Genomic DNA, 6,000 nt, shown 5'->3' with positions numbered 1-6,000 from the left:
GCGATATTTCTTTTTTCTTTCCAATGCCCACCTGTGTTAACATCCGCCAATTCAGGCATATACAGGGTGATTTTGTTGGCCTCTCTTTCAGGGGCAACATATTAGGTGGGCCAACGTCGCTCCCACAGTGAGGACAGGTAGTACAGAGAAGGAAAGAACATCCATGCCTTGACCTGGATTCGAATCCAGAACCTTTCTGATGCAAGGACAGTTCCCTGCCCTCTACACAGGCCGGTCGGCAGTACGATATTTCATATTATCCGTTTCGTTGCAAGTACTGCAATGAAAGAAAGTCCTCAAAATGCTCTGAATATCAAAATTTTTAAATGGTTTTAGCCTTGAGAACTTCATTATTTTTTTTCTTGAAGATTAAACTTTATTCTCGTTGCTCACATTTAAGCTAGGAGCANGAGGAAGACCATATAAGGGGGTTGAAGTGTCCAGTGCTCTTAAGAAAATACTTGAGAGAACTATTTTTGTATAAGTCAAGAAGTCTAGGCGTACAGGTGTCATTACGGATATTTTTATTCCTGAAATACCAGGGTGAATTTGTGATATTGCGGAGGGTTTTGTTATAAGCACTCTGTAAGACTTTAAGATTTGTCTTTGCAGACCCCCCCGAAGGCGGGTGCTGCATATGTTAATAAGGGGGTGAGAAGCATTTTAAAAATTAGAATCCTGTTATTAGTGTTGAGGGGAGAGTTCTTTTTTAGAATAGGATAAAGTGCACATTTTGCAGCTATGAATTTACTCCTAATGTTCCTAAAATGATATTTGAATGTCAGGGTTTTATCCATAATGACACCTAAGTACGTAGCCTTCGTTTCCCATTTGAAAGAGAAGTTGTTATCAATGATAACATCCTTCTTGTAACTCCTTTTTCTGGTGAATAGCACCGCCTGAGTTTTGTCGATATTGAGGGCAAGTTTCCAGTTTTGGAAGTAGTCAATGATGGTGAGAAGATGGTAAATAATATTCCTGTTGATATCGCTGACGCTGATATACTTGCTTTGTGTGGCAATGGCTTGAAGCTTTAAGATTTGTAAATTTACACAAAATTTTGTTTAATTAAATAGTGGTAGATTTGCTTTTTTAATATTTTAATAATTAGGTAAAGTTAATGAATAATAATTTCTTCAAAATTGAATAGAAATCCAATTCAAAGAAATTATTTTCCATTAGGTTTTATGAATGATTTTGCAAAGAAAGCACAATAGCATGCACTGACTGTACATCGGACTCACTATGATTCTCAGAACTTTAATCGGTGCGATATTTCTTTTTTTTCTTCCAATGCCCACCTGTGTTAACATCCGTCAATTCAGGGCGATTTGGTTGGCCTCTCTTTCAGGGGCACCATATTAGGTGGGCCAACGTCGGTCCCACAGTGAGGACAGATAGTACAGAGAAGGAAAGAACAACCATGCCTTTCCCGGGATTCGAACCCAGAACATTTCTGATGCAAGGACAGTTCCCTGCGCCCTACACAGGCCGGTCGGTAGTACGATATTTCATATTATCCGTTTCGTTGCAAGTACTGCAATGAAAGAGAGTCCGCAAAATGCTCTGAATATCAAAATTTTTAAATAGTTTTAACCTTGAGAACTACATTATTTTTTTTAGGATTAAATTTTATTCTCGTTGCTTGCAATTAATCTAAGAGCATCATTACCAAGTATTGGCAATGCGGAGTAAAACGTAGAAGAGAAAGTAAGCGTTACTGTGTAATACACCATTTCCAGTATCCACTAGTAAGGAAATGACCGTTTACTTCATTATTACTTCTAACATCAACCAAAGGGTGACCTTATAAATTAAAGATCTCGACAGAGGAAAAAAAAAATTCCTACAACAATATATAAGCAATCGATGCATAAAACAAAGAAACTTGAGAAAAAAATCTCAAAAAAATAATTAAAATTGCGATATTTTTCAAACAAATTGAAATTTTGAAGGAAAAAACTCGCGCTTAGTTTATAGATGAAACCGTCTTTTTCAGCAATTCAAAATTCAACTTTATAGAGAGACATTTTGGCACTTATGGTATTTTTTGTCATCAGTTTAACAATCAATAATTTTTTAGCTAATTATAGACTGTTAATTTTTTATTTAATATTTGTAATGCTATTTTTTAAATTTCAAACACTAGGCGAAGTAAAAAACAGTTTTTAATGTTTTAAAATTCAAGTAAAAGCAGTTTTTTTTTTAAATTCATCAGAGCTTTTAAAAAGGATGCTAAATCATCCTTGATTTTAGAGCAAGTCACAGGAACAAAACAAAGTTATTATCTATTTCGATGGTTATTGTAAAATAAACCTATTTATTTCTGAATAAAGTAAATATAGTTTAAAAACACTGCAATATGTCGATAAAAATGCGAACCGATTAATATATTTTTCTCATTTTTTAAATTTTTTTATTGTGTCTGCTACTCTAAGAATAAAATAAAAATTCTCGAATAATCAATCGATATCACCCGTATTGCTTAAGAGAAAGGTTGATAAAGAAAGAACGAGAGCTCTACTTTTAAATTGGTAAAACGTGATCGCGCTAGACGGTCTAAATGATGTCTGTTTTTCAGAAACACGCTACTGGTAGGTCAGCTCATGGTAGAGGTAGGAATTGGCGATTGAAATGGGCTACAGGTGACGTAAAGCAGCTCTACCTAAATGGCGACTCTATGTCTATCCTATCGTTGAGTAACATACTTTGTGCTCACGCTCACACAGTCTTTCAATTAAGATAGACCGTAGAACATTAAACGATATGATTTACGTTTAAATAAACTATAGAGAGGCTAAAATTCAGAAAAAATAAATAAAATTTCTTTTTAATATTTAGTGGTAGGTAAAATAAAACAAAATTTGATTGTTTATTTATTTCACAATTGTGTTTCTTTTTGTGGAAGCATACTTGCAAAGGGATCACAACCGACAATTATTTAAAATAAATCTGTCGAAATTTGGAAGGTTTTGATTTCATTTTAATCTTGGTATTTAAGTTACGACATCTAAATATTAGAGCAGGTCGAAAAATAAATATTTTTAGTGCGGAAGAATTACTTGTTGTAAGAACAATATAAAAAAAAAAAGCAGGTTTATTAAAAATTAGTTGATCATCTTTAGNTTTTTTTTTTTTTTTTTTTTTTTTTTTTTTTTTTTTTTTTTTTTTTTAAGAAATTGGTCAAATTATTAGGCATGGTTGGATACTTGGCATTTTGGATTTTGGTAAAGTATTCAGACTATGTTCTTATGTATGTTCTTTATGTTATGCAGTTAGGTGGATTTTTGGAATTTTGAGAAAAACGCATCGATTGACGTGTAGCAGTACTTTTTGTAAAATTAATGAACCACGGCTCCAACCGTTTATTTTATTTTTTTAACTATTAAGACATAAATATTTTCTGTATACCATTGTATCAAAGGTTATTTAAAAAATCTTCAAAATAAAGCTATTTTCTTAGATTTCAACCGATAGTGAACCACATAGGTATATATTTTTTGTGTGAATACAGTACTAAAATGGAACAATAATGAATGCATACTAAATATGGGTAATAATAAATTTTGCGGTAAGAAAACAAGCCAAATCAGAAGTTGAAATTCAAAACAAAAACAAACGAGGTAAAATATGAGCAATTAAAAAAATGGTGCTTTCATTTTAATTCAATTAATTAATACAGCTAAAATGTTAGCTTCAATATTACGAAAAATTTTACCCTCTCTAAAACTTGTAAAACATTTAAATTTAAATTAATACAAGTGAAGAATTAGAAACGGGCAACGAAAAGAGGGTATGTATGTTTACATTTTATAAATTGTCAACTAACATTTATTGGTAATTTTTTTTAAAAAAATATCTTCACTTTTTTAAAATTTTCGATTTCAGCGTTAAAGAGCTAAAAAAAATCTTGCCGATATTTCGGATACTGCATCCATTTAAATCACAGTCATCAACTATATAGTTTTTAGATCTGCATGTTTCCGAGAAAATAAGAGAATTAGAAAAGGTCAGGCCGGTATTCCTCCTATTGTACTGTTTCTTATTTAATTATGAATATTTTATTATGTGTTAAAATTAACAATAGACATATTGGCCAAATTCAATTGCCACACACGAAGTTTTCGTGCAGGTCGTATATTGCCACACTTATAGAAGAGGCGGTCACATACAATAAGAAACTCCTACCGGCCTAACCCACTAAATTGAGTCAGTGCCATCATTTATATAAGACAATTAAAATGTTTAATAAAATATTGGTATAACTACAATAAAAACTTTTGAAATTTTTGATTCAATAGTTTTTAATTTAGAGAATCATAATATTTGTAGAATATCAAAATCATAGAAGATTTTTTATAATATTCGAAAAATATTTCAGAGTTTTTTCTTTTTTTTTTATTGTTACAGTCTCACCAAGTCGTAAATTCCATACCCAACAATTACTACGAAATTTACGTATTTTTAGAAATTTTTTTTCTCCAGTTGAAGCAAAGGTAAGGCTACATTTTAATAAATTAGAGCTGACAGAATTTAAACAAAAATATAAAATCTCAAACAGGCAAATAATCATGTATTTAAGTTCTGGTGTAAGTTTTATAAAAATTCTAATTGCGTTAAAGTTTTTATAATATTCGAAAAATACTTTTAGAATTGTTTTTTTTATTGCTATTGTTTATTGTTATTATAATTTTTGCGATAACAAAACAAGTCAAATCAGAAGTTGAAATTCAAAACAAAAACAAACGAGGTCAAATATGAGCAATAAAAAAATAAGAAAATGGTGCTTTCATTTTAATTCAATTAATTAATACAGCTAAAATGTTTGCTTCAATATTACGAAAAATTTTAGCCTCTCTAAAACTTGTTAAGATTTAAATTTAAATTAATACAAGTGAAGAATTAAAAACGGGCAACGAAAATATCTATGTTTACATTTTATAAATTGTCAACTAACATTTATTGGTAACTTTCTAAAAAAATTATCTACACAGTTTCCCCCCAAAAATCGTAAACTCCATACCCTCCAATTACTACGAAATTTCGGTAATTTTAGAAACTATTTTTTTGCTAGTGGCAGCAGTTATTAATTATAATTCAGTATTAAAATCAACATCGAACGCACTTTCAAAAAAATTTGTTTGGAAGATTGATTTTTTAAAAAATTGTTATTACTTACAATTTGTCTGTATAGTATGTCTATGGAAAGAACTCCTTTCGACGTTCGTCTGAAGCAGGGGCGGTGACTATTTTATTGGGTTGGAGGGAAAGTTCTGTCGTATTTTAAAGAAAATATTTGAATTCATTTATAAAAATATACGTTTAATATTAATCAATTTTATATGCTTCGTTATTTGTTACAACCTGTTGCCATCTTTCAGGTAACCTGAGAATTCCTGTTTTGTAGAAGTTCTCGTCCTTAGAATTGAAATAGTCAGCAACTGCCTTAGAAACACATACAAAAGACTTGAATTTTTTACCCGTTAGATAATTTTGCAGAGATCGGAACAGATAACAATCTGATGGTGCAATGTCAGGTGAATACGGTGGGTCACTAAGGATATCCCATCCTAATGCATTCAGTTTTTGTAGTGTCACCATTGCAGTATGCGGGCGAGCATTATCGTGGTGGAACACTATTCCTTTTCTGGACGCTAATGTTGGCCTTTTTTTTAATAGCTGCATTCAATTTATCTAGCTGACTGCAGTACAGATCCGCGTTGATGGTTTTTCCCTGTTTCTGCAACCTGTAGTACACTGGACCTTTCCTGTCCCACCACAAACAAAGCAGTATTTTTCGCTGGTTTTGGAACTGTTGCTGACGATGTTCCTGGTTTGCAGTAGGATTTTTTTCTCTAAATATTCTCGTAAAGAATCCACTTTTCATCTCCAGTAACCAGCCTGTCCAAAGACGATTCCACATTGTGTCTAATCAGATTTGATGAACACATTCTTACACGATCAGACAAATTCTTTTCCGTTATTTCATGTGGAACCCAA

The sequence above is a fragment of the Parasteatoda tepidariorum genome, chromosome 1, assembly GCF_043381705.1.
Source record: "Parasteatoda tepidariorum isolate YZ-2023 chromosome 1, CAS_Ptep_4.0, whole genome shotgun sequence".
Taxonomy (NCBI): Eukaryota; Metazoa; Arthropoda; class Arachnida; order Araneae; family Theridiidae; genus Parasteatoda; species Parasteatoda tepidariorum.
This window is presented reverse-complemented; position numbering follows the sequence as displayed.